The sequence below is a fragment of the Thamnophis sirtalis genome, unplaced genomic scaffold (genome assembly GCF_051295495.1).
Source record: "Thamnophis sirtalis isolate CommonGarterSnake01/CBP01778 unplaced genomic scaffold, rThaSir2_p1.2 scaffold_10, whole genome shotgun sequence".
Lineage (NCBI taxonomy): Eukaryota > Metazoa > Chordata > Lepidosauria > Squamata > Natricidae > Thamnophis > Thamnophis sirtalis.
Genome location: NW_028261390.1, coordinates 30,827,627 through 30,855,621, shown reverse-complemented (window position 1 = coordinate 30,855,621; position 27,995 = coordinate 30,827,627). Strand labels below are relative to the sequence as shown.

The following is a 27,995-nucleotide window of genomic DNA, read 5'->3' as shown; positions in this document are numbered from 1 at the left end:
CACTCTCCTCTATGTTATACTGCGACAGAACTTTATTCCCTTCGGGAACTCCCCCTTTCCCAGGGATGGCCTTCTTGCCTATCAAGACGCTTCCTTAATGACAGATCTTGGGATCCCGAGAGGTGGCATGAGAAGAAGAGATTTCTTAGGTTTTTTTTACAGGGGTTTTTTAATCAAATTTTAAGGGGGGTGGGGAGGTTGATTCAGATGGCTCAGACAGGATTGGTGGGGAAGTCTGCCAGAGCACAGGCCAGAGCTAACTAATGGGCATGGGTCGGGAGTGCTGGGAAGAGTTGGGATTCTGGGGAAGACATTAAGCCATTCCATTGGGGGGGGGTTTCACCATCTCTACTGTTTGTGGGAGAGGCAGATATGGTGGGGGCCGAGGGCCAAATTATGTTCGGGGGATACGGGTTTGCTGTTTAAAAGTGATCGCACCTTCCGACCCTCATCACCCTTCTCACACCCCTGGGTGCTCGGGATTACAGGACCCTGGTCTCCGGCTGGTGTTGCTTAACGCCAGGTCCGTGGTACATAAAGCTCCCCTAATTTACGACCTCATACAAGATGGTAGAGTGGACCTGGCGTGCATTACAGAGACCTGGTTGGTCCATGAGGGGGGTGTTCCCCTTATTGAATTATGCCCACCAGGCTTCCGGGCGTTTCACCAGCTGAGAGCCCAGGGCAAGGGCGGGGGGGTGGCAGTGGTTATTAGGGAAAGTCTCAGACCTCAGAAGGTCACTGTGCCTCAGATAGGCGGGTGTGAGTCCCTTTTTGTGAAATGGGGCCTTGGAGTTCAGGTGGGCCTTTTTGTTACGTACCTGTCTCCCTGCTACATTTAATCAACCCTGCCAGAGCTGCTGGATATGTTAGCTGGATTGGCGGTTGCTTTCCTCAGGCTTATGATCCTGTGGGATTTCAATCTGCCTTCCATTGGCGAGACATCCGAGTCAGCTTGGGAATTCATGGCTTCCATGATGGCTATGGACCTAACTCAGTTAATTCAAGACCCCACCCATAATGGGGGACACACACTCAACCTGATTTTTGTCTCTGGGCAGTGGATGAATGATCTAGATTTAGGGGATATTTCTATCCAACCCTTGTCATGGTCAGATCATTTCCTCATCAGGCTTGACTTCCATACTGCTACCCCTCACCGCAGGGAGGCAGAACCAACTAGATGGTTCCACCCCACGTGCCTGATGGACCCTGAAAGGTTCCTGATGGAGCTTGGGACTTTTCCTGAATCCCTTGCTCACAACTCGACCGAAGCCCTAGTGGAAGCCTGGGATAGGGCGGCCACTGGGACCTTGGATCATGTTGTGCCTTTGTGGCCTCTGACCCGGTGTCGATCCCAGGTAGCTCCCTGGTTTACCGAGGAGCTCCAGGAGATGAAATGCCTAGGAAAAGACACCTAGAGAGTGGTTGGAGGGCCAGCTTGTCCGAATCTGATTGAACACTAGTAAGAATTCATATTAAATCCTACTTAGTGGCGATAAAAGCGGGAAAGCAGCAACATTTTCTGCTCTTATCGCATCCGCAGATAACTGCCCAGCAGCCCTGTTTAGGGTGACCCGCTCCTTACTTAACCAAGGAACTGGAAAGACCCCTTGCAGGATAGGGCTGAAGAATCTGTTCAATATGTGCAGGATAAAATCGCTCAGATCCGGCAGGCTTGGACTCTGACTGGGTAGATTCGGGTGAGTCGATGGGGATGAATCTTGTGGAGACCATCTGGGATGATTTTGACCCTGTGACCCCGAGGGCATGGACAGGATTATGGGGAGACTCAGTGCTGCCACTTGTGTGCTGGACCCGTATCCCTCGGCTTCCCGGGAGGTGACATGAGGCTGGCTCCAGGCGATTACCAACACTTCGTTGAGAGAGGGGTTCTTTCCCACCGCCTTGAAAGAGGCGGTGGTGAGGCCCCTCCTTAAGAAGCCTTCCCTGGACCCAGCTTCTTTACCCAACTATCATCCGGTCTCCAACATTTGCTTTGTAGAGAAGGTTGTCGAGAGCGCGGTAGCACGTCAGCTTCCCCAGTACCTGGATAAAGCTGTCTACCTGGATCCGTTTCAGTCAGGTTTCAGGCTCGGATACAGCATGGAGACAGCATTGGTTGCGTTGGTCAATGATCTCTGGCGAGCCCGGGACAGGGGCTGCTCCTCTGTCCTGGTCCTATTAGACCTCTCGGCGGCTTTCGATACCATCAACCATGGTATCCTACTGCGACGACTTGGGGGGTTGGGAGTGGGGGGCACCATTTTACGGTGGTTCTCCTCCTACCTGTCGGATCAGTCGCAGTTTGTGTTGACTGGAGGGCAGGGATCGACCCCTAGGCGCTTCACTTGTGGGGTGCCCCAGGGGTCGGTTCTCTCACCCCTCCTGTTCAACATATATATGAAACCACTGGGTGAGATCATCCGTGGTTTGGGAGTATGGTATCATCAATATGCTGATGATACCCAACTTTTCATCTCTACCCCAAACCACCCAAACGATGCCCTCGACGTGATGTCCCAATGCCTGGAGGCTGTGTGGATCTGGATGGGGAGGAACAGGCTCAAGCTCAATCCCTCCAAGACTGAGTGGCTGTCGTTTCCATCATCCTGATTTGTGCATCTTGTTCCATCTTTGATGATATGGGGAGAAATTTTAGCCCCTCAGAGAGAGCCCGCAATCTGGGAGTCCTCCTGGATATGCGGCTTAGTTTAGTAGAACACCTGATGGCCATGACCAGGGGGGCCTTTTACCAGGTTCGCCTAGTACGTCAGTTGCGCCCCTTCCTGGATCAGGATGCTCTGTGCACAGTCACTCATGCCCTCGTCCTTTCTCGCCTGGACTACTGTAATGGTCTCTACATGGGGCTGCCCTTGAAGAGCACCTGGAGGCTTTAACTGGTCCAGAATGCAGCTGCATGAATTATCATGGGGGCACCTAGATGCTCCCATGTTGCGCCCCTCTTGGGAGGCCTGCACTGGTTGCCTGTTGTCTTCCGGGTGCGATTCAAGGTACTAATTATGATCTTTAAAGCGCTCCATGGCTTAGGCCCAGGATACTTGCGAGACCACCTACTGCCACCAGTAGCCTCCCACCATCTAGTGCAATCCCACAGAGTTGACCTCCTCAGGGTGCCATTGGCCAGACAGTGTTGGCTAGTGACCCCCAGCGGGAGACACTTCTCCTTGGGAGCGCCTTCCCTCTGGAATGAGCTGCCCACGGAGCTTCGTATAATCCCCGACCCCTAGTCCTTCCGACGCGCCCTAAAAAGTTGGTTTTTCCAGCAAGCCAGCCTGGCCTGAACAAAATAAAATAAATGATTGATTATTGTTAATTTTAATCGAATTTGTTTAAAATGTTATTGTTAATCTTAATTGGGTTTGTTTTTTGGATACGCTATCTAATTTTTTTTTACTTTTGTAATATGTTTTTTTTAATGTTGTACGCCGCCCTGAGTCCTTGGGAGAAGGGCGGCATATAAATCCAATAAACCAAACCAAACTAAGAACCAAGAAGTGGTGGATGGCATTCTGACAATCTCCAGCCATTTAGAAAACGCGTCTACCACAATGAGAAGGACCTGTCCCTGGATGGGGCCTGCAAAATCAACATGTATGTGGGACCATGGCAAGCTGGGCTGTTCCCATTCCTGCGGCTCTGCTCTGGGTGGAGCTGCCTGCAAGCCTTGGCATTGAGGGCACCCTGAGACATGGGCGGTGATGTCCTGATCTAGCTTAGGCCACCACAGGTAACTATGCCCTAACACCTTCATGCGTATGATTCCGGGATGGCCGCAGTGGAGCTTAATTAGGACTGCAGCTCTTAGAGGGGGCGGTACAATGACCCTATGGCCCCATAGCAGGCAGCTGCTTTGGACAGAGAGCTCCGGCAGGCGAGTTTTGTAAGGAAGGAATTCTGACCCTACGCTGTCCTGTGGCCACCCCCATTTGACCCAATCTAAAACCCAGGAGATTACCTTGTCCTTTGCGGACTGCCGGGCGATGTCAGCAGCTGTCACCGGCAGGCAAAGGTCGTCCACCAACAGCACAGACGTGGGTGCAGGGTCTTCCAGCGCTTCTGATAGGGGCATCTACTGAGGGCGTCAGCATGGGCGATCTGCTTACCTGGGCAGTGCAGAAGGGCATAGTCATAAGCGAGAAGGAACACTGTCCACCGGGTCATGCAAGGAGACAGCACCTGCGGAGCCTGCCTGTCCCCAGTGAGCATCCCGAGAAGTGGTTTGTGATCAGTGATAATCTGAAACCTGCAACCATAGACCTGACCACAATGGCCAGGGCTTCCTTGAGCACAGTTTCTTTCAGCCGCAGACAGGGTTCTGGAGAAAAATGCCACGGGCACTTTCATGCCATTTGGCAGCAGGTGGCAAAGGACCACGCCAACCCATACTGGGAAGCATCATAGGCCAGCAGCAGGGGCAAGTGTTTGTTGTATTGCAAGAGCACAGCGTTGGACACCAGCAGTTGTTTTACCGCCTTGAAAGCGGTGGCTTCTCTGCAGCCTCAGACACAGGGAGCTTTCAGGTCCAGCAGGCGGTGGAACGGTTCAGCCATCAATGCCTTATGGGGCAGGAATACGGCATAGAAATTGAGCAGTCCAAGGAAGGCTTGGAGTTCGGCTCTCATGGATGGTGTAGGCGCCTCCAATATTGCTTTGCAGTGGGGGTGGATGCCCTTGGCATCAATCAGAAACCCCAGGAACTCAACTTGGGGTACAGCAATTTGGCATTTTTCACGCTTGACTTTCAGTTCCATTTGCTGGAATTTTGGTAAAACTGCACAAAGTCTGGACATAAGTTCTGCATGGCAGGCGGCAGAAACCAGGACATCATCAAAGTACAAGATGACGCCACTGAGCCCATGGAGCAACCGCTCCATTAAGCTCTGGAACAAGCCTGGGGCAATGCTTACCCTGAACTGCAACCAGCGGCATTTAAAAGTGCCACGATGAGTTATGATGGTCTGGGCTTCTGCTGCATCGTCGACAACCACTTCTCTGGCAGTGGTTTCATTGTTGCGCAAGTAGCACAGCTTTTTACGTAATCTTCCTTTAGGAGTGTTTTTAGCAACCCAAAGTGGCCTCCTAGTTCCACCTCATGGCTTCGCTGTAGAACTTCCAGCCGCAAGTCTGTGGGGACGTACAGTTTGGACCTCTTCCAGGCTAATCCATTTTCCATCATTAGGATTTCCTGGTTATTGTTGAGCCACTGGTCTGTTGGGAGCACCAATCTCATAGCTGTCTTCAGCTTATCCTGGCTTCCATTACTGTCTAACTGCGGTTTTCTCAACAAAACATCCCCCAACAAGTTTTTTTGTACTTGTAGGACCTTTGGGGTTTTTGTCTCTACTGCAAGTGCTGCAGGTTCTGGGCTCTTGGGTTCAATCATCCGTGGCTGGCCCTTTTCCTCCACTGGTGGTAGTGGCCCAAACACAATCATCAATTTCCTACCACCGTCTTCCCACTTTATCATAGGCTTCCACTTGTCAAGCCATGCAAGCCCCAAGATTTTTTTTCCGGCATCTCTGGAGCCACAATGAATCTGAGAAGTTCATAGTGGCGGCCCACTTGTAACTTCACCAGTTCAGTTATTAGTGTGGCTGGGGCCCCTCCAATTAGCGTTCCATCTACCTGCTCAACCCGAATGGGGCAGGCTAGAGGTCTTGTGCGTATGCCTAGTTGCTTGACAATCGACATGCTGATTAAGTATCAAGTACAACCGGTGTCCACAACTGCTTCAACATCCCCTTCCACCCCCATCTCAGGTACTTGGAGGTTGATTTGGAAGGCAAAGGAGTGGATGGGTGCATTTACCATTGCGTCATCTTCAGCATTTTCCTCCTCTAAGGCCTCCCCATTGGTAGGATGCTTCGTCACCTTAGGTTTGGGATCATCTTCCAGAGGTTGTTTGCCTTTTCCTCCTCCGAGACCTCCCCCTTGGTAGGACTCTTCGTCACCTTAAGTTGGGGGTCCTCTTCCAGAGGTTGTTGGCCCAGATGACTCTTCTGTGATGGCATCTGGGGCCTTCTCTTTACCGCCGTGGTGGTTGGTACACAAGTTTGTTCTTTGGCATTTTCTTCCTCCAAGGCCTCCCCCTTGGTAGGACTTTTCATCACCTTAGGTTGGGGATCCTCTTCCAGAGGTTGTTGGCCCAGATAACTCTTTTCTGGTGGCATCTGGGGCCTTTTCTTTACCGCCATGGCAGTTGGTGTGCACATTTGTGGCATTGGGGCTGGAGCCAAGCACTCTGATGTTCTGTGGCCAAGTTGACAGCAATGGTGGCATTTATGGGCCAAGGCCCCCTCTGCTGGCTTGGAGGATTTTCCCATGCTGATGGCCAAGCAGGTGACCACTGGCATCTTTTCCATCCATACTCTGGGAAAAAAGCCCAATTTGGTGATGCTTCATTCACAAGCTGCAGTTCAATTTCCGGTGGCTGGCAAGTGAAAGATGCTGACCAAATCCCTTCTTGCTGGCTGGGTTGAATTTCTCATTTTGACAGGGAATCTGTCTTAAACTCAGTTGCAGGGTAAGGGGTCATTTCATTTATCGCTGTTTGGAAAGAGTCAAAATCTCCACTCCAGTTTTTTTTTCCAAGCCTTGGCTGGGGGGAAGGAGGGGGAGCATTCACTCACGTTTAGTTGCTCAAGTTGATCTGGGACTTTCATTCTCCCTCCGTGTGGTGAATTAGTTTTCCTAGTCCCCTCCAGCTGCATATTCCCAGACGCTATTTATCTGAAATTTTCCTCTCCCACAAATTCATTTGCCGCTTTGGAGAGATGTAGAGAAGCATCTCATCTCAGCTTCTTATCTCAAAAAGCTTTCTCTTAATTGTTCACTGATATTTTACACTGACCTGGTCAGCGTTGGGAAATCAGCATCCCCCTCACCAGCCCCCTCTCCAGAGTGCTGGTGATTTATTTTAAAAGGAGAATTGGGATAATATCAACGTTCCAAATATCATGCAGAATTAAATCAGAGTCTAAGGCAGAGCTATCCTTAAAGTTCCAATTTAATAAGACAGACATGTTGGCAACGAACTGTGGAAAATCCCAATTCTAAAACTTTCTGGGATTTCACCCAGTTGAAAGTTCATGATCTTATCACCACACCCATAAATCCATCACATGGTCCAATCTTCTTCAGCCACGCTGGCATTTCCACCAATCTAGTTCCCGTCAGATGCAGAGGTGCAGAGACAAAAGATGACCTTGGCGTCTAGAAAAGAATGACAAAAACACATCCCACAATTCTACTCATTTCTATTCCCCCTCCCAATTACTACACTAATGAAACAGCATAATGAAATAATAGAGAGTGTGGCAGGCCAAAAATCCTAAAAGGAATATAACTGCAGGCCTGACAGTTATGTGTAAATAACTACACTGGATTTTTCCCATAATTTTTTGTCTTTACAAATGAGGTTTTTACAATAAAATGACTGAGTTAGATAAAATCTTAACAGGCACTGATGAAAAAGTAATTTAAAAACTATATGGATATTTATTGGAGGTTAAACTATGAGAAGAACAAGTTAAAGAAACTATGATAGCTTGGGGGGGGGGGAATTTTAGGTATGGGATTGATTTAGAGAAATGGCATAAACTGTGGTCTCAAACTATAAAATGACAATGTCTACTGCATATAGAGAAAATTTGTATAAGATGTTTTACAGGTGGCATCTACCCCCAACGAGAATTGCAAGAATGTCCAAGAATAAATCAGAAAAATGTTGGAAATGTCATCAGATACCGGGCTCATATTACCACATGTGGTGGACTTGCATTGAAGCTAAAAGATACTGGACTAAAATTCACACATGGTTGGAGAAAATGATACACAAACAAATAGACTTTAAACCAGATGTCTTTTTATTGGGAATTATACCAGAAATCTATAACAAAGACTTAAAATATCTGATTCTAAACGTGCTAACAGCAGCCAGAATCGTATTTGCAAAAAACTGGAAAAATGAAACAATACCAAAACAGGAAGAAGTTATTCAAAAAATAATGGATTGTGCTGAAATGAGTAAATTGACATTTGAAATTAGAGAACAAGAAGACGAGCAATTTTATAAGATATGGGACTTGTTTTATCAGTGGCTGGGGGGTAAAACTTGGAAATGAAAAATGTTTTACTCATGTTTTAACTGAAGGAGTTAAATGATAACACATTTATGCTGTGAAATAGATTAACAACGATACAATGAAAAACTGATACATCTATGAATTGAATACTTTAGAATTTTTTGTTTTAAAATGGATAAGGATAACAATGATTTTATGTATACTTGATAGAGAATTGGTGATATAATGTATAACCCTAAGAATATATTACAAGGATATCTTGCTGTTGATAAATAATTTTAATAAGGGAATAATTAAAAATTGGTATATATATGTAGTGACTATTTAGAATATTTTGTTGAAAAATGAAGGAATAAGATTTCTGTTTGAATGTATGATGTACAAGGACAATAATGAACATAAGCATACCCGATAGTTGATTGGTGGAATTATGCATAATTGAAAATAGTGACATACAAATATAAATGGTTGGTAATTTTTTTTCATATTGGGATTTGTGATTATATAAAGGTATACTGTTATCAAATAGACAATTAAGAATGTAAGGGAATTAGGTTTATTGGGGAAAAAAACCAATAATACTAATTGTAATTGAACATATACTGTACAATGAAAGTGAGGTATTTAGTTATACTAGATGAAAAATCTGTGATGGTAAATGTTATTCGAGAATATGAATGTAACAACACTTGTAACCAAACGACATGTTGTATGTGATGATGGGGTTTTTTTGTTTTTTGTTTTTCTTTTGTTGTGTGTGTGTGTGTTTAATAAAAATAAAAATTTATATTAAAAAAAAACAAATGATATTTATTTGCCAGAAATTTTTAAATCCTCAAACAATATTAAGTCATTAAGATGTTCCAATATACTGTACATCCCAGACACTTTAAGTCTCTTAAAGTTAAACATTTATTTTGATTAATCTTGCAACAAAGAACTGCTAGTATATAAGAAATGGTGTTTGCTGATCTTTTAACAAATAAATGTATGGCATTTCACTTAAGCATTATTGTAATTATTTCATTTACACTGCACATGGCTGATTTTCTTGGGTGATCTTTACTAGTAGAAAAGCATGCATGGGAAAAATTAAACTCTTCTCTCAAGACTTGCTATTTGTTCCAAAATTCCCAAACCCTTGGGGATCACACACAGAGACAACAATCCAAACTTCGACTATTGCCAACAAAACAAACACTTTTTCTTCTTGTAAGCCCCAAGGAATGCAGTTAGCTAAGGAAATGTTAAACCTCTCCACCCTTTTCTTACACTGGTTCCAGTGCAGCTTGGAACCTCATTTGATCCTTCATATCATTCCCTCTGCCTCTTCCCTCTTCCTGGATTCACTCAGACATTTTTAAAACTCACGGCCTGTGCACAGCACAGCCCCTCTGCCTCTTCCCTCTTCCTGGATTCGCTCAGACGTTTTTAAAACCCACCGCCGGTGTGCACACAAGACATTTTTTAAATTCACAGCCTGTGCACAGTACACACTCTTCCAGTCCCTTGCCTCTTCCCTCTTCCTGGATTCACTCAGACATTTTTAAAAGAGTGGAAGAGTGTGTGCATGTGCACAGGTTGAGAGTTTTAAAAACGACTGAGTGAATCCAGGAAGGGGGAGGCAGCAGAAGAGCTGGAAGTGTGTGTGCTATGCACAGGCTGTGAGTTTTAAAAACGTCTTGTGTGTGCACAGGCTGTGAGTTTTAAAAACGTCTGAGTGAATCCAAGAAGAGGGAAGAGGCAGAGGGGCTGGAAGTGTGTGCGTGTGCACAGGCTGTGAGTTTTAAAACATCTGAATGAATCCAGGAAGAAGGAAGAGGCAGAGGGGCTGGAAGTGTGTGTTCCTATAGTATCTTCCAGCCCCTCTGCCTCTTCCCTCTTCCTGGATTCACTCAGATGTTTTTAAAACCCACAGCCTGTGCACACGCACACACTCTTCCAGCAGCCCCTCTGCCTCTTCCCTCTTCCCCAGCATCCTCCCCACTCCCTCACTCCAGCCACTCACCAGTTCTTTCTTCTTCTGGTTCTTCCTTTGAGAACTTTTTGGCAGCATGGTGCGGATGGGCAGGCCGAGTGAAAGAGCGAACGAGGGAAGGGAGCGTTCCGATACAGGGCCTTCTGACCAACAGGTAGGGGAAGGCATGCTAAATTTCACCATCCAGTATGTCTGTATCGGTCCTTACCGGTTGAAACCCACCCCTGCTTTGTACCTAAATATGTAACCCAGTTGCACATTTTTCCTTTTTTAAGTTTGCAAGTAAACGTTTAAGTATTTATGTTATATATGTATCACAACTGCTACAGTACATATAAAATGACCCATGTATTTCTTCAAAATGATTTTAAAGGACCAATGTGTCCAGTCTGTTGCAAATCATCCATGTCTGCACAGTAATTTTGATTAGGTAAAATTGTTACCCTAGAACAGGGGTGGGTTGCTACCGGTTTTACTATCAGTTCGCAACCACCGCGCGCCAGACATGTGCTGCACGTACTTGCACTGTTCAATGTAAATCGTTCTTCACACATCCTCAGAACAATTTACAGTGAACTGCACACACGCAGTGGACTGCACACAAGCAGTCACTAAAAGCCAAAATGGCAGCAGCCCAGCACCTGCGAAGGAACTGGTTCGGGGGCCTAGCAGGCCTGGGTCGCTGCTGGTTCTGCAACCCAGGCCTGAATTCCATTACTGGTTCGACCAAACTGGGCTAAACCAGGAGCAACCCACCTCTGCCCTAGAATGGTGTTAGAATAACATCTGTATATACTTACTTGGATTAAGAGAATAATGCCTTATTTTAAATTCAGTTGTTCTGCTCTGTTTCCTTTCCCAAAAAGCAAGTAAAGATCTCCATACCAACTTACTGCCAATTCATTTGTTATCAATCACTGCAACATCGAGATAATGTGGTAAGAAGAACCACTTCTTGAAATGTGTGAACAAACAAAACATGGATTCCCACTACACAAGAAGTAGGGATGACCCAAGAATTAATCAGGCTTCTGGTAAGAAGGGGGCAAAAATGATCAGACCATTCTACATTTTGTCTCCAGCCAAAGCTAGGAGTCAATGATAAACCTCAAAGATGGCTACTCTAAAGTCACTAGTAACTTTTGTAAACTCTGCTTACCTAAGGTGACCAGATTTTCAGATTGGAAAAGAGGGACACCCTTGACCGGGGGGGGGGGGGGGGGGGGCTTGATTTAAAAAAAAAATTTTTGTCAAAAGGTCACCCCAGGACACTGAAACCAGCATAAATACGAATCTGTTGCCAAACAAAATTTTGATCACGTGACCATGAGGATGCTGCAACGGTCGCTAAGTGTGAAAAATGGTTGCAACGGTCGCTAAGTGTGAAAAATGGTCGCAACGGTCGCTAAGTGTGAAAAATGGTCATCAGTCACTTTTTTCAATGCCATTGTAACTTTGGTCACTAAATGTTTTCCCCCTCCTCGAGACTCCTCACTTCTTCCTTCATTCCTCTTGCTTATCTACCTTCACCTTATCTGTCTTCTGCTCTTTCCCTCTCTTCCTTCCTTCCTCCCTCCTTCCATCCTCTTCTTTCCTCACTCACTCCCTTCCTCCTTTTTTCTCTTCCTTCCTCCTTCCATTCTTTATACGATATAAAATTCAATGAGGGTGAAACACACCAAATCTGGCAAAGCTGCCTTGCACCAACCTGGCCTGCCCATAGAATAGCAGCCACTTTGAGACACATAAACCTGGTCTGAACATATTGCATCACAAAGATTTGCAAAGATCACATTTGCAAAAAGGAACATTTCTTGTAGTAAATACATTTTATAAACAATTTAAAAGTAAAAATCCCCCCAAAATAATAAAAAAGGTATTCTATAAATAAAAGAAATCCTTAAAAACCATTGTTAAGTATTACACCAGCAATAATTTATACTGTCACCATTTCAAACTATCATCAGAAATACGAATCCGTTGCCAAACATCAACATTTTGATCGCGTAACCATGAGGATGCCACAACGGTCGCTAAGTGTGAAAATGGTCGCTAAGTGTGAAAAATGGTCATCAGTCACTTTTTTCAATGCCATTGTAATTTTGGTCACTAAACAGCCATGTTCCTGACTTAACAACCACCATGATTCACTTAACGTGGCAATAAAAGGTCGCAAAATGAGGCAAAAATCATTTAACAAACGTCTCCCTTAGCAACAGAAATTGGGGGATCAATCCTGGTCGTAAGTCGAGGATTACCGGTAGCCAATTGCAAAAGGCAACTTTACTTGGAACAGGTGAGATTGTGCCCGGATCCCTTTCATGCCAACATCCCATCCTGTCCATGGGGAGAACTCCACAGGCGGACAAAAGCCCCAATCCCCTCTCAACCTCCAGCTGACTCTGCCATCCGCCATAACCACACATGCCCCTCAAAGGCAAAACTCAGGGGGCTGAATTCTACAGGGGGAGGAGTAAAGGGGGGATTTGAGGGGCAGCCCAAAGCACCATCTGTCTAAATTTGCATCAGGCAGGCAGTAACATTTTCATAGACCATGTTTTTGTTTGTTTATTGTTTTGTTTGTTTTATTGGGATTTATATGCCAATAAATAAATATAAACAATAAACAAACAAAGACCATGATCAGAGGAGCAGCTGATCCTATGGAGAGACTCCTCCTGCATTCAGTCCCAGGCCTACAAGTGGAAGTACCCTTCCTTCCTTCCTCCTTTCACCTTCCTTCCCTCCCTCCCTCCCTCCCTCTTTCTTCCTTCTAGCCTTCCTTCCTTTCCATTCTTTCTCCTTCCTTCCCTCCTCTTGCCTATCTGCCTTCTGTCTTTCTGCTCTTTAGATCTCTCTTCCTCCTTCCTTCCTCTTTCCATCCTTTCACCAAAAATCAGGATGTTTTATTAGCATCAGCATCATTCTGCTGAAAATGCCAGATTCTGTGGTACTTCTGGATGAGATTTAGAAAATTACAGAGACATGAGGAACCATTATATAATTTCACTTGGCAAAACTCTGATTAAAATAATAGCAACAAAATGTAAGGTTTTTTAATTTTAAAACTCTAGCAAAACATAGATTTATTTCCAGTTTAGTTAATTAATGCCATTATAAACAGGAATGCAATTGATTAAATAAAAATGACTTTTTCTTTTATTAAGAATACTTATTCTACACTAAACTAGAAAATATTTCATAGGCCCTTCAACAAGTTTGTTACAAATTTTCAGGATTGCATGCATTCTTGAAACTGATACCATGTAATGTTAAAAAGCAGATAGCTAACTAAGTACACTAAAAACCATATTTAATTATTTGCTACTTGAGGCCAATAGCAATGATGAAGAAATTTCTGTCATCCTCAGTGACAATATTTTTAGGGCCAAAAAATAAAACTCTGTATATTGGATCTGTTGAATGGAGAAAGGCCTGCCCCCCTCCTCCAAATGAGACACCTTCCACGATAATAGGAGAGGAGAGCCTGGAGACAGCAATCACAAGGCAGAACGTAGCTAAGAGACTTTCAACAATCGAACAGAGAAGCGAAGAGGCAGGAGAGACGAAGCGGGAGCCAAGCCGGGCTAGAGTGTTGGGCTGAAGGAAGGAGGGATACACACACTCGTGTTCTCCCCCTCCCTCCCTCTCTCTCTCTCTCTCAAATGGCAAATCCGAACAGCCGCTGCTGGGAGCCCGGTCTCATTTGGGGGAGGGGGAGGAAGCAAGCCTTTTTCCATTTCAAGGAGCTGCCGCTCCTCCCCCCCACCTCTTAGAAGTCCAGCCAGCTGCCCGCCAAGCTCTCCGCGGAGACTCACCCAGAGTTTTCACCGCGATTTGCCTGGTGAGGGGAGGCGGCAGGTTGATGCAGACCAAATCCACAGTATAATAAATACAAGCATAATAAATACTTGTATTTATTATACTTGTATTTACTTCCTCCTCCTTCTCCTCGCTGCGATCTGGTTGCTTCCCTTCACATCTTTGGAACGGCTTGGCTCCTTTCTTTTTTTTTTTTAGGGCGCCCGTCCGTTGGGAGGAGGTGGAGGATAGGCTCCAACTCTGCCCAGAGAAGGAGCCCGAGCGCTTCGGGGAAACGCGGCAAGCAAGCCAGCACTTCAAAGTCATGTTTCGCTGAATGACGGGCAAGTTCTAAACTGCCGGCATGACTTTGAAAGGGCTGGATTGCCTTCCGCGCGGGCCGACGTGGAAGGCAAGCGGCAAGCCAGCCCTTCAAACTTATGCCGGCACTTTAGCGTGCCCCTTGGCCGCCATTCAGCGAAATATGTTTCGCTGAATGACGGGCAAGTTCTAAACTGCCGGCATGACTTTGAAAGGGCTGGATTGCCTTCCGCGCGGGCCGACGTGGAAGGCAAGCGGCAAGCCAGCCCTTCAAACTTATGCCGGCACTTTAGCGTGCCCCTTGGCCGCCATTCAGCGAAATATGTTTCGCTGAATGACGGGCAAGTTCTAAACTGCCGGCATGACTTTGAAAGGGCTGGATTGCCTTCCACGCGGGCCGACGTGGAAGGCAAGCGGCAAGCCAGCCCTTCAAACATGCCGGCACTTTAGCGTGCCCCTTGGCCGCCATTCAGCTAAATATGTTTCACTGAATGACGGGCAAGTTCTAAACTGCCGGCATGACTTTGAAAGGGCTGGATTGCCTTCCGCGCGGGCCGACGTGGAAGGCAAGCGGCAAGCCAGCCCTTCAAACTTATGCCGGCACTTTAGCGTGCCCCTTGGCCGCCATTCAGCGAAATATGTTTCGCTGAATGACGGGCAAGTTCTAAACTGCCGGCATGACTTTGAAAGGGCTGGATTGCCTTCCGCGCAGGCCGACGTGGAAGGCAAGCGGCAAGCCAGCCCTTCAAACATGCCGGCACTTTAGCGTGCCCCTTGGCCGCCATTCAGCGAAATATGTTTCGCTGAATGACGGGCAAGTTCTAAACTGCCGGCATGACTTTGAAAGGGCTGGATTGCCTTCCGCGCAGGCCGACGTGGAAGGCAAGCGGCAAGCCAACACTTCAAAGTCGTGCTGACAGGCAGGGCTGGAGCGAGCGAGCGAGCGTGCTCAGTCCCGGTGGGTGCATGAGCAGAGCACTTTTCCAGCGCTCCTGTGCCTGGAGAGCTCCCTCTGCATATGAGCCCGGGATCCGCCGTTTGCGCTCCCTTGCTCTGCCTCGCCACCCGCCTTCCCTATCTAGGGACTCCTCCAGCAGAAATAGCAGAGTCACGTCGAGCGCCGCTCTGCCTTTCTGTGCGCTCTTCCCGCCCAGACGCCCAGAGCCTCCCAGCCCGCCCGGCCCGGGGTGAGTCAGCTGCAGTGCAGCGGGCGGCGATCCCGCCACACACACACACACCCCTCACTCGCCCCGCCCGTCACTTACTCTGAGTTCGGAGAAGAAGCGGCGGCCCCAGGTGGCACTTTTCGCAGAGGTTTTCCCACAGCTTGTCCGGAAGTGGAGCTGGAAAGGCGACCTCGCTCCCCGCTCACTCGCTACGCTACCCCGCCCATGCGAGTGGCAACGGATGGGCGGGGGACTCATGCGGCATGCTAAGCGGACTCCAGCCAATCAGTGAGCTGGCTGGGATGGAAAACTTTAAGCATGCCGCGTTTTCCATCCCAGCCAGCTCACTGATTGGCTGGAGTCCAGGCCAATCCAATCAGTGAGCGGCAGGCTGGGCTGGCTTAAATTTGTAGGTAGGTAGGATAGGGAACAGAACGATGAGCCAGCCCAGCAAGCTAGCAGCTGATGGGCGGGAGCTGCGAGCGCCAAAAAAAGCGTGCTTTTTAAAAAAGCGGGCGGGACGCGGGAAAATGCATTAAAAAGCGGGGGTGTCCCGCCAAAAGCGGGACGTCTGGTCACCTTATGCTTACCTGTACTACATATATCTAAAAATACATATGGTCAAAACCATAGGCACAATATGTTAACCAAAGGATTTTTCTCTTAAAGGTACAAAACTACCATTTGCCATGAGGCAGATTCAAACACAAAAAAACAAAGTTACTAAAACAGACAGGAGTCTTATTTCCTGCTCATCATGTCACGTAGGAGAAACTGTTTTCAGCACATACAGGTAATCCTCAATTTATAATCACATATATGGGCCCAACATTTATGTTGCAATGTGAGATATTTGTTACATGAGTTTTGCCCCATTTTACAGTTTCTTGCCACAGTTGTTAAGTAAATCATTGCAGTTGTTGAATTAATAGCATGGTTGTTAAGTGAATCTGGCTTCCCCATTGACTTTGCTTGTCATAAGTTTGCAAAAGTGGATCATATGACTCCAGGACATGGCAACCATCAGAAATATGAACCAGTTGCCAAGCATTCAAATTTTGATTATGTGACCATGGGGACACTACAACAGTTATAAGTCTGAAAAATGTTCATAAGTCAATTTTTCAGTTGTAACTTTGAACAGTCACTAACGGAACTGTTGTGAATCGAAGACTGTACCTGTAATTTGAATCTCTGGGTAGTCACATTTTACACATTCTAGCAGCAATTTGTATCTTCACAAAAATGTGAGACTAGAAGAGTTAGATTTTTTTCAGTATAAGACAATAGAGCAAATTGACAACCATTGTAATTAAAGAACCGTGCTGTCTATTCTAGAATAAAACTAGAAAAAAATAAACACTTTCATTTGTGATGGTTTTGATTTGTATTGATTAAACAAAGATATTTTGATTCAGTATGTGTAAAAACAAAAAATTTCCTTTGCAAACGAATTAAAATAATTGGAGGGGGGAGAGAGAGAGAGAGATTTTGCCATATTAATGTAAATATGCTATACTGTACAATGCTTTTCTTTGTAGCCCTAGAAAGACATCTGATACAATATATTATTATTTTACTTGAGATGTGATCTGTTACAAAGGCCTGCAACAAAAATACCACATGGTATGAAATTGATTCATTTTGGTACTGCAAATTGTGATGAGGTGGAGGCAGGAAATTCATCTTCTCTCATCATGACAATCTTGAGATTGAATCTTAGAGGGGTTTTTTTTCCCCTTAGATGAGGAAATAGCGACATCCGTCATTCTTAGTCGAGCAGTGCCTCTCAGGCAACAGACAAAGCCAAAATGTGAGTTGGACTGTAAAGGAAGCATTTTTTTAAAAAAGGAGAATATTGATTGAGCTCAAAATATTGCTGGCTTTCTCTAAGAAAACCCTTCCAGATATTAATTTTTAAAACTATGCAAGATTAAGAAAGTTCCAGAGCTAATAGTGACCAACCATTTCCTTACTGATTTATTCTATAATTATCACTATTTTTAATCTCCTCAAGGTGAAGGAAGTAGAGGTTCATATACGGTAGGTTGATTTAGAAAGTTGTGTGCCCTTTGACATGGTTAAGTTGTGTGCCCTTTGACATGGTTAATATCTGTCAATTGTTGCCCATAATATTTGTTGTAATGGGCTAAGATGCTCCAGGCTATCCTCCAAAAATTAGATTTCCAAAATTTATCTACACAAATCTGTATTAAATTGTAGTGTCAAACAAAACAGTAACATTATCCCACTTAGTAATGTTTTTATAAGTTCAAAGCAAGATGGGAAGGAAATTGAATGTCTGAAATGTGCTTATAATTCATATCACAAGACTGTGCAGTGTCTACCCAGTAATATTCCATAATATCTTAGGAATAATTCCTGGACCTAGGCCAGAGAAAGCACTTCACCATAAAGAATATATTGTGACTTTGGAGTTGTGAAAATACTTTTTTCTCTCCTCAGCATAAATTCTGCCTTGTAGAGTGGCAGGGGAGCGTGGAACTATTTGAATGCTTTAGTTCTGTACTTTCTGATTATACTGTGAGCATACTTCTATCATCGTGCTTTCAATTGCCTAGAGCCAGGACAAAACTGAGAAAAAGCCAGACGTTTTTTGCTTTGTTAATGGGAAGGGTGTGTGTGTGAAAACAATCAACACTGTGAGCATTAGTGATGACAGCATGCAATGTTGTTTTGTAGGACTCAAAAGGGCAGCCATTCATCTGAATTGAATTTCAGCTGGAGACTAAGAGGCCAAATTTAATCATCACCACCAAGCCCAAATTATCACACAAATCAATATACTCCGATTTCATTTGTAGCAAGAAGGAAATTCTCTGTGTTTTAGTCAAGCAGGTGGCCCTAAGGCTATTAACCAGCTGGCTGAAATCTAAATAACTTTGCCAAGACAAAAGCAAGTCAAATGATTGATTATCATCTTATTGTGCTTGAAGAGGCACTTCTTGGCCGATCAGCATTCATCGACCACATACAATTATTGCATAGTGGAATGATTTCTTTGGCTCAGACATTGTTTTTGAGAGTTCTTTGTGCTACAAGTTTAAAGAATCTTTCTGGCATTTCTTTCAAGTTCTATTATGGCATAATCATCTGCAATTATCCAAGTTTGTGTTACCATGCATTTTTTTTTCTTCTTATCCACTACACATCACACAAATGAAAACAAACAGACTGGGATGTTCTTCTAGGTAGGAGTGTCACTGAAAAGTAATTATCCATCCTTAGATAAAGGTAAAGGTTCCCCTCGCACCTATATGCTAGTTGTTCCCAACTCTAGGGAGCGGTGCTCATCTCCGTTTCAAAGCCGAAGAGCCAGCGCTGTCCGAAGACGTCTCCATGGTCATGTGGCTGGCATGACTGAATGCCGAAAGTGCACAGAACGCTGTTACCTTCCCACCAAAGGTGGTTCCTATTTTCTACTTGCATTTTTACGAGCTTTCGAACTGCTAGGTTGGCAGAAGCTTGGACAAGTAACGGGAGCTCACTCCATTACACGGTGCTAGGGATTCGAACTGTCGAACTGCTGACCTTTCTGATCAACAAGCTCAGTGTCTTAGCCACTGAGCAACCGTGTCCATCCATCCTTAGTGACTGAAAAATCATGCCTTCTTCTGAGACTTGATTCCATCCTCTGTGAAGCAACCTTACATTTGTTTTATTAGTGAAGACTTTGCAAAATGAATTCTTAAGCAGTATATGGTGAACTGCACAACAAAACTCTTTTTCTCTCTAGATACCTTCTTCTTTGTTAAAAACTATACCACTTGGAAGTAATGACCTTTGGGTTTCAAATTTATTTCTATGGTATTTAAAGGAAAATAAAATGCAATAAAGAATAGCCCTGAATAACTCTTCCTTACAAAGGGATACTCTCAGTATCAGGTAAGATGAACCACCATTAATCAGGTGGAGACATAACCAGAAGCTTGCGACTATGAACAATTCTGATATATCCCTATGCCAGCGGTGTAATATCTGTGGATGGGAAGGTACAATAAATGTTGCTTCGAAATCAGCAGTCTCACTGTTTGTGCTTGGAGGGACAGTCTGCATTGTCACTGAAAAGGATTTTGGGCTCACCCCCACCTTTCAGGTCCTATTATAGCAACATGCTGGAATAAGGTAAGAATCAAAATACAGAACTGTCTGCAATCTTGCATTAGGGATTTAGGAAAGCACGGACACAGTACATATCTGTACCAAGATAAACACAAGAATTCAGAGAAATGCTATCTATTTTTTCTCCCAGCACCAGCTTCCTTTCCTGAATGTGAAAGATTATTATTTTGTCACAGATTTGAGAAGCTGAAACAAGCAAGCACTGAAGGACTGGTGGTTCTCTGGTGTTGGCCAAAAAGACAAATGTTGACTACTAGTTATATTGTACAGGAAGTCCAGTTGATTCCCACCCCAAATAATTATTAGTATGTTCATGTCTAAATAGAACTGATAGAAATAAAAACAGCTTGAATCAGTCTTTGAATTTAGGAAATCTTAGAGATGGAAAGACAGTCCAGTGAAATCCATTCTATTTCTTGTAAATGCAAAGCTTCAAGCTCTGAATATTGGTAAATGATGTGTACCATTCATTGGTGGAGGCAGTGTAGTTGCAGTAAAATACAGCATGTTATGCAGCATTCCTGAACAAAAACAAAGGAAGGGCAAAGCAATGTTTTGTTTTTAGGTTTTGTGAATTCGAGATAGCAGATTCTGTGGATTTCTTGGTGCTCCTTGAGCTTCGGGGTTTTGGGGAGGGGCAGAGATTTCATTACCAAACTAGTTAACAATATTAGGATTAGAAAGGACCTCAGAGTTCAACCCTGAGCTACAAATATTATCTTCATCAACAGCAGATTCTGTTTAATTTCAGACATGTTGATTCATGAAGTCTATACAACAATAAGGAATAAGGTGAAAAAGATAGCACTTAGCACTAGCACTTAGACTTATATACTGCTTCATAGTGTTTACAGCCCTCTCTAAGCGGTTTACAGAGTTTACAGAGTCAGCATATTGCCCCCAATAATTTGGCTCCTCATTTTACCCACCTTGGAAGGATGGAAAGCTGAGTCAACCTTGAGCCTGGTGAGATTGCCAAACTGCAGGCAGCCAGCAGTAAGCAGAAGTAGGCTGCAGTACTGCACTCTAACCACTGTGCCACTGTGGCTCATGGATCAAGATGGATCATAGCTGTACTTTAAATAATATTTTACAAAACTATATTAATATGTTTCGTTTGATTTATTCCCAGATAAATATGTACAGGCAACATCCAGAACTTTTTTTTCTTTTTAACAGACAATAGTACTTATTTCATAACTAAGTATACTGATCCTACAAAAGATGTTCAGAAGAAAATGGGAGAAGAAAAAACATTTTGAAATGGCCACCATACAAGACTGTAAAAAATCTCCAAATTATATGCTATTACACTCCCTATTTTCAGATGTCATTCAATGTTAGAAAAATAAAGTAATATTGTCATTATTTAACCAGCATTAATAAGAAAAGTGATCACAGGAATAGATGTAGGTCAAAATATTCTAAAAAGAGATTAAAATCCTGAATAAATTTCAGTTTAATTTCAGCTTAATTACTTAAAATTCTATCGCCATTGGACTCAAATAAACCTAGATAATAATGATAAAGGTTTAAATGCCTTATATTGTCCAAACTTAATAATAGTGTGAGTTGTAAGTGATATGTCAAACCACACATCATTGGCCTAATAAAGTCTGTAAATATATAATTCAATCACTCTAAGAATGAATGAGAAAACTGAAAATCTGCATAATGAGCTAAATCAACTTATCCTGCAAAGTGGCTTTTATATTTATTGTGTAAATATTTCACTATACTAAAAACCCCACAGGATTATTATCATAGGTAATTCACAAAACTGGTTGCCACTTATACTTAGTTTGAGCTAATGGGTAAGGCAACATTTCTCAATCTTAATTTTAAAAGGTGTGAACTTCAGCTGAATTCTCTAGTCAGCATTGGAATTCTGAGTTGAAGTTCACACTTCTTAAAGTTGCCAAGGTTGAGAAACATTGGATAAAATGCTGAACTTGGAGGAAAGTCAACTGGATGACTTTGGGCTAGTTACTCTCTCAGTCGTAAGAAGAAAGAACTGGCAAGCCAATTATAGAAACATTATCTAGAAAACAGCAAGTACTTGTCCAGGTAGCTGCCAGAAAAATTTGAAAGTAAAAAACAAAAACCATAACAATATGCTTATACAGAGTACAGTTTAAAACAAAATAGTTAACAAGTTGCTCTATGAGGCTGGTGAGCGTTCATAAATGTAATAAATTAATAAGCTATTTCATATTTTTAAAAAGGCACAGGATCAGTTAGATTTTATCCATACTGTTTAAAATGTGGCAGACTTTATAATATGGGTATAATTATTCTGTTACCACTTTGCAGGTATATTATTTTACTTGAAAATGATAATTCTTAATAATTCTTTGGAATTTATTTTAGTTTATAATCATAAACTAAAGATGCATAAATATTATGTATGTTCAATATTCCCCATGTATTTTATTTGTATGATATTTATTGCAGAATATTTGAGCCCAAACCAAATGACAGATTGCTTTACTTTCTGTCAAACGAAAATTGTGTCTCACTAAAAACAACTATGTTTAAATAATCTGTATGGATGATTGCATGAAGTTAGTAACAGATAAGGAGAAAGAGTACTCTAACCTAACTTCCTAATTACTACATGTCTGATAATAATGCTGTCTTACCCACGGACTCGCTTGAAATAAAAATAAACTCTGGCTTTGCACTGAGTAATTTCTACATTATGGCCACCTGTGAAACAAGAGGAGAAGGATAGTAATCTGTATGTTAGGCTGAAGAAATTATAGTCTGCTATACTGTAATCCAAATGGTATCTGCTCTATTACTCAAATTGTATAGTATATTTTGAAGTTCAGCTATATCAATCAAGTGCTTATCAGTACTTTCAGGTGAGCTCTATAGTGCTCATTATCACACAACAAATAACTCTATAACTGGGATGGCGAACCAACAACAAATTATTTTAAAAGAGGTTAAAAGAAACCAATTTCACTGTTATTTATTTTTAAAAAATAAAAAAATGATACTGCTATGATTCTGAAATCATCGGCAGAACTTAATCCAGTTCTTTGACATTTGTTAATCCAAACTTTGAAAAGCATGCAATAGGCTTCAGAGCACTCAAAAAGGTGTGAATGCTATCATTAAGATTCTATGTTATCTATACTTTCTTCTATGGATGCTTACAAACAAATTATTATACAATGGGAAAGTTGAATTACCAGTCATGCAGAAAACTGAGTTACTCAGTTTGTTCACGTATTTGTATTATTATTCTATGCATAAAATTCCCCATCTTGTGACCTACTTCCTGATTTCCCTTGGTTTTGTTAAAAATGGGCAACAAACTGTAATACACTAATACAAAATAGATTGAGACCTATGTTTTAATTCCTGACTTTGACAATGACAGTGTAAACAGAATGAAATAAACTCCATGGAATTGCAGAGTTACCATCTGTATAAAATCATAACAAAAGGAAATGTATTTATTTATCAACTGGTATTTCCTTTCTTTAGTTCCTAACACTAAGTAAAATAAGATCAGAATCTGCCATAAAAGTAGGCAAAAATTTAGATTCTTGCACTTCAAAACAAAAATATCTTGTTTAATAAAAATGTACATTTTAATTTTACAAAATCTGCTAATATTAAATTTTTAGTTCTAATGAGTTCAGTGGGATGTATGGCAAGACATGTCAGGCAGACATTGAATCATTGACTACTAAAACATTATGAGGATTTATAGAAATTATGGATTATATGTTGGTCTGTTACTCTTTTGGAAGAACCCTGGCTTATCACGAATTTCAAACTGCCTGTTTATTTCCAATTGAGAATCCTCTTTTCACAAGTAGCTAATTAGCATTATAAAGAAAATGAAAGCTTACCATGATTCCAAATGCATAATATTTTTGTTGTATCACATCAAACTCATAAGATAAAAATGAAGTTTAAATGTAAAAACAAAAGAACTTGGAATCTGGAAAAAGGGCTGATGTCGTGACAGCACGACATGCAATCTTGGTGCTCCGAGATCGCAGTCGATATTTCTGCTGCTGGATGGTCCAGTCGGACCTAAACCGTCCCGCAGAGACAGTGATTGAGAAGGGTACCTCCTGCTGATCTCAGGGACACCGCAAAGTCCCTGAAAGATCCAGGAATAGCCTTTTTTCCAGCGATAGAAACGCAGCTAATGAAGCTGCTGAAGTTGCGACAGCTCCGGAACAAGAAGAAAGCGAAAAGAGAAAGTGTGTCGAATTGGTGAGGAAATTTTATTATTAGAAAAAGAGACTACCCCCAAAAAATTAAGTTAAATTAAAATTGAAGATAGAAGACTGTAAGCGGCGAAATTAATCTACATTAAACTTAGTGTGTTATCCTGTTTCTAATTTTTTTCATGGATGGAATTTTTGCAAAGGCTCCCTATTTTTTAAACTGAATGGATCAATTTTTTCTTCTTCTTTTTTCACTTTTGCTTACACCTATGGATTAAAATTTTCCTTCTTTTTTAATAATGCTTGATTGGATTGTTTTGGATCTCCATTTAAGGGTTTTTTTCTTTCTTAAGCTTGGAATATAAAGAACCTAATAAGAAGGATTATAAAGAGGGTTGTAACAACAGGAGGAAAAGCAGTTACACTGCCACTTAGAGGCTGGAGGCTGGATACATTGTTTTTTCTTCTTTCTCTTTGATCACTTGAGATTCAAGGTTCTTTCAGTTTGTATACTGAGAGTGATAGTAGGAAGAGCACAAGTTGTTTATACAGGTGCTTTTTGGGAGTTCTATTACTAGCTATTGGAGGGAAGACAACATTTTGACTTGAAAGATAATAAATGAACCTGTTTGAAGTTTATTAAAATAACCTTGAATCCTATAGTGGCAGTGCCTGCAAAATTGGAACAATGGTGCAGCAGGAAAAAGAAGCTGTAACATTGCATATGGTTTGAAATTCAAAATCTATTAGTTGTGACAGAGAGAATTGAAAAGAGATTGGAGAATATGGAATACAAAACAGAAAAATTTGATGGAAAAACTGAGGATGTTTATCAAATGAAGAATGTGGAGGAAGAAAAATGGAAGAAAAAAGTGAGCACAGAAGTAAGAAATCTGTGGATACTGACAACAAAGTGAGTGTGGTTGGTAATGGCAAGACCGGAATATGGAAAGGGGAAATAGATGGATTGGAACTCTACCTTGGATATTGAATATTTGGATGAGAGGATACGCCTGTATCATCCAGTCTTGGAGAACATCTAAAATGTCTTTCATGATAAAGAAGTCTCCAACATCTGGGTGAAAGAGAAGCTGAGGAACAAGAGTTGAGATACGGAGCATTAGCAAAGCAAAGGAAGGAAACTTTCCTGAGAGCCTCTACTAAGAGATGCCACATTCAGACATTACGGGGAGAGAAAAAGAAAAGACATACCTCGTTTAGTGACTGGGGAAAGTCACAACAGCACTGACAAAAGGAACAAGGTCGCGTGATCAAAATTTGGGTACTTGTCAGTCCATATTTATGATGGTCACAGTGTTTCGAAGTTACATGATCCCTTTTGTGACTTTGGCTTGATAAGCTAAGTCAATGGGGAAACCAGATTCACTGAACAAGTGCGTGACTAACTTAAAAACTGCAGTGATTCACTTAACAACTGTGGCAAGGAAGGTCATACAATGAGGCAAAACATGCTTAAGAACTGTTTCACTTAGTAACAGAAATTTGGGGCTTAGTTGTGGTCGTAAATCAAGGACAACCTGTAAAAGGAAATCACTGAAAGATGACATTTATCCTAAGTATATGACCATGGCATTAGCTTAATTAGCTGTGATCACTAAGTGACCACTGGAGTTTCTGTGATGGTCATATGTCAAGGACTACAGTATGGCAAAAGGTCGTGTAAATGATAGTTGTAAGAATACAAAACTGTCTATAATGCAAAGAGGAAAAGGAATTTGGGGTCATTGAGTCTTCCTTCCTTCTTTCCTTTCTTCCTCACTTCCTTTCTCCCTCTCTCCCTCCTTCTCTCTCTTCCTCCCTTCCTCCCTCCTTCTCTCTCTTCCTCCCTCCCTCCCACAACTTCTGGATGCAAGCCATTCCACCAATTAACAGAATAACAGAAGACCTTGGAGGTCTTCTAGTCCAACCACTTGCTCAAGCAGGAGTCCTACTATGTCAGACAAACGACTTTCCAGTCTCGTCTTCAAGATCTCCAGTGATGGAACACCCACAACTTCTAGTTTCTAAGCATAGAGTCCCCATGAACCCTGGTCAACTTTCCTTGAGTTCCAGAATGTTGGGGTGCGTTACAATGTCTTCTCACCTCCAAGAAGAAAACCATCCCAATCGTCTTCTCTCTTATATTGGGATGTCGCAGGTATGTGTTGGCTTGTCTAAACATCACCTTGAGTTCCACTTTAGAGAATGTGAACAATTTCCTGAAAGATCAAATATGGAGAGATCAGACAAGATCTGCTGGTTAGTGAGAAGAAAATCACCAAACTAGAGAAATCATTATCTGAATTATCAAGAAATGAATTACTCAGTGAATTACTACATTAGGAGAATTTCTAACCCTCCCTCTCTTTCTGTTTTTCTCTCCTCTCCTTCTCCCACCTCTCCCTCTCATTCCCACCTCCTCCCTCTCCCTCTCATTCTCTCTCTCCTTTTCTGTCGCCCTCTCTCCCTCTCTCCCTCTCGCTTCTCTATCCATCACATTCTCGCTCTCTTTCTCTCTCTCCCCTTCCCTCCCCCTCCCTCTCCCCTTCCTTCTCTCTCACTTTCATCCTCTGTCTCTCTCCTTTTTCTCCCTCTCCCCCTCCCTTCTCTTTTTCCTTTCCTCTCTCTCCCCCTCCCTCTCCTTCTTTCTCTCTCTCCTTCCCCCCTCTGCCTCTCTCTCTTTCACCCTCTCCCATTCCTCTGCCTCCCTCTCTCTTTCTCTTTCTCTCTACTTGCCTCCCTTTCCTCTATCTCACCTTCCTTCTCTTTCTTTCCCCCTCTCCCTCTCACCCTCCCTCTTCCTCTCTTTCCCTCTCTCCTTCCCTCCTTCTTACCTCCTTCTTCCCCCTCTCCCTTACTTTCTCTCTCTCTGCCTCCTCTTCTTCCTCTCCCGCTCCCCTCCCCTTCCTCTCTCACCCCTGCCACTTGTAGCCAAACTCTTTTGACTTTTAATTTCTTACCGGACCAGGTGGAAAATGGCTTCAAACAAACTGTCAGGACTCAACAGCATTTTCTAACATCGCAGTATCCTCAAATCATTGTATTCCTCTTGCTAGCCAGCACACAGGATCAGATTTTTGATCACTTGCACTGCTGTACTAAATCAAACAAAGGAACAAGAGTTGGTGCCAATCAGTCAGCCGATCCCCCTTTCAAAGGCCAGGCTTGTGCTGATGCCAATCAGCTTCCCACTGCTGTTCAGGATAGCTCCAGGTTTCACTTCACGGCTTGTGTAGCAACTACAAAACACAATGCAAATCAATAACAAATCAGCCTCCATTTCTTCCCCCTCAAGTAGGAATGTAGATTATTAGAGCTCAGAGTGGTTGGTTAATTCCAAGGTTCCTTGGTCTGCATCATCAAGAAGCATAATTTAAAATTTGTAGACATCAGCGCAGGAGGGGGGAAGAGGGAGGGAAGAGCAGGCTTTCCTAGGATCAAATCATTCCCTTCTCTCCATGAAAACATTCCAGATGATCCCTCCAACAGTTAAATTTTATGAATGAGATATTTTTGCATCTATGGAGAAAACGAGCATTTCATTCAGTATCCCTCTACAGAAAGACTGGCCTTCAGCCACAGCTCCCCCAGGATGGGACTTGATGGGATTAAGAATTTACATCACCCTCATCCAAACACTAAGGACAGGACATGACCTTTAGGACCTAAGAGGATTTACACACCACCATTAGAATAGCAAAAGACACAAGGCTCACTACATTGTACAACCCACCTAGAGCATCTCAAACACAAAACCCCAGAATCCTATGAAAATGCACCCACTTAATCAGCCATTTTGCCAGCCACTCCAGAAACATTGCTGCTGTCACTGCAGTTTCTGGAAACCAAATAAGCAGAGACCATCTTTCTATGCGGCCTGCCTCCATTTTATTTCCAGTGTCTTTCTCTCAGCTTGGAACTGGACTGGATTTTTCTTCCCACAATTTTTTCTTCTTCTTAACTCCAGGAGAAATAAACAATAACAACAACAACAACAACAACAGTCACAAACATCTGGCCAAGGAAGAGGTAATGCAGCCACAAAATAAAGATGTTGGGGGAAAAGTTGCACATTCTGAAGAGTGTGTGATTACACAACAAGGATTTCCTAGCTGGTGAGATGCAGGCAGTGATCAATCAGTTTGCAAAGCAGCCTGTAACTGAGAGGCTTGCACAGGCTAACATGAACTTGGGATAAAAGTGGGCTTGGACTGCACATTGGCCCCAATATCACCCATTGATTCGTATGGTTAGCCATAATTGCAGCATATAGTATGATGGT

The 27,995-nt window shown here is 42.9% G+C and overlaps 1 long non-coding RNA gene across 2 annotated transcripts in view; it reads right to left on the bottom strand.

Annotated features, from left to right (window-relative positions):
* The window catches only part of LOC148043831 (uncharacterized), a 32,582-nt gene extending 5,747 nt beyond the window's left edge, over nt 1-26,835 (bottom strand). For both annotated transcript variants that reach the window (XR_015697885.1, XR_015697886.1), the window contains exons 1-2: nt 26,674-26,835; nt 25,818-25,932 (exon numbers count right to left, since the gene is read on the bottom strand). This is a non-coding gene — a long non-coding RNA (uncharacterized LOC148043831). The remainder of the gene's footprint in view (nt 1-25,817; nt 25,933-26,673) is intronic.
* Nucleotides 26,836-27,995: the final 1,160 nt, after the last annotated feature.